Genomic DNA, 1,669 nt, shown 5'->3' with positions numbered 1-1,669 from the left:
AGCCTCCAGGAGTTGGGTGTTCGGCCCCGCCTTCTGGACTATTGCTAAAACTACAGTTCTGGCAGACTGATTCCGGTGATTAATTATTGACAAAAGGAAAACACTCCTACGCAAACTTGTGTCCAACCGCACTGCTCCGAGTGACTCCTTCCAGAAGAGAATGCCGGTTGCACCATTCCCCTCCCCCCTTGCTCTATGGTCCCAACTTCTCATACGCTGCCACTCTCAGTCCTGGGCGATGAGGCTAGTCCTCGGAGGAACGCAGCTCAGAGACTTCCACATCTTAAAATTTGGTTTCTTGCAGCTCGTTCCCACTTCTTCGGGGACCAGCCTCTCAGGAGGGGGCGCTTTCGGGATGCAGGGGAAGCCTGGGCTCTGAGCAACAGAGGCGGCTAAGGCGTCGCTGTCACCTCCGGCTGCTGCAGTAAAACCCCGAGCTGAGGCGGGGATGGGGAGGAGGGAATAGGGAGGCGCCCTCCCCTGCGCTCCGGCTGGGATCCCCGGCACTACGAAAGGGACACGTCTTTTGGTGGCGGTGGAGGGGTGGCCCTATAAAAAGGAGGTGTAAAGGTGGAAGCTCTGGAGCTGTAGCCTAAGCCGCTGTTAAAGCGCCGGGGGAAAGCCCGCACCCAGCATCCCTCGGTCTGCAGACTCCAGCGAGGGGGCGAAGGAGCCGGGTGTGAGCAGAGCAGGACTGCGTCTGAAACTCTGCATCAGGCTGCGAAGCGAGCGCAGGGCTCCGGCGGCCGGGGCAGCCAGGAGTTGGCCGAGCAGGCATCCCACTGCTTTTGTTTGTCAAAAACCGAGGAAAGCAAACCCTTTTTAGCATTGGCAGCTGATTTGGGTGCCTTTGAACGTCCAAAATCCTTCTCCCCGCCCCACTCCCTCCATCCTGCCACCTTACCCCAGTGGCTGGGAGGTTAATCGTTAAAAAGCCGGACTCCCCCGGGGAAACAGATGAAAGGGTCGTGCCTGGGGAACTTATGTGTGCTCACTCACAAGCGCAGAGAATTAACATGGGCCCCGACTGCGGCAGGAGGGTAAATTGGGGAAAGACGACTGGGAGGCGGCCAGGTGGTGCAGGGACGCGCGGCTACGGTTCCGCGGCTCTTGGGGCAGGCGCGCCCTGCGTTTACGCTCGGCGCTCAGTTGTCTTCCCGAGGAGGCGCGGGACCAGGGACAGCATCTTCCCTGGAAACCCGCATCCATAACACCAGCGATCTCTTCTCTACCGAGGGCAGGGCTTGAATTTGACGCCGCGGCTGCTTGCTGAGAGCGCAGAGGACCTTGAAGGCTCCCGCTTTCTGTCTCCGTGGCCGAGACTCTCTCTGCCCGAGGCCCAGGGGAGTACGGGGGCGAAAGCCTCTTGTCTTGATTAATGAGCATTTGGGCAGCATCTGCCAGTCGGACCCCAATGCCAAAGGAGGAGGCACTGCACATGCTCGGCCTGGGCTGATTGTGCTGAAGCGCGAATTTTAGCTGCCGGCAGGTCTCGGCTTGTTCTCACAACACCCTTTCAGCAGGTTCCAAGCTGCCAATGCTACGCAGAGGGAGATTCACGTTATTGGGCGGTGGTGTCTCCGGGCAGGAGGGTGGGTGTCCCGAAACCCAGCCAAGGTGGTTGGGGGCAGGGAAGGAAACCAATAGAAACTGAGTACCTGCTTGGAGC

The 1,669-nt window shown here is 59.4% G+C and overlaps 1 pseudogene; it reads right to left on the bottom strand.

Moving 5' to 3' along the window:
- Positions 1-592: 592 nt before the first annotated feature.
- On the bottom strand, positions 593-1,209 carry LOC138385773 (uncharacterized; annotated as a pseudogene).
- Positions 1,210-1,669: the final 460 nt, after the last annotated feature.

Source organism: Eulemur rufifrons, chromosome 7 (genome assembly GCF_041146395.1).
Source record: "Eulemur rufifrons isolate Redbay chromosome 7, OSU_ERuf_1, whole genome shotgun sequence".
Classification (NCBI taxonomy): domain Eukaryota; kingdom Metazoa; phylum Chordata; class Mammalia; order Primates; family Lemuridae; genus Eulemur; species Eulemur rufifrons.
Note: the sequence above shows the minus strand (reverse complement) of the source record. Positions and strands in the feature narration are given on the sequence as shown.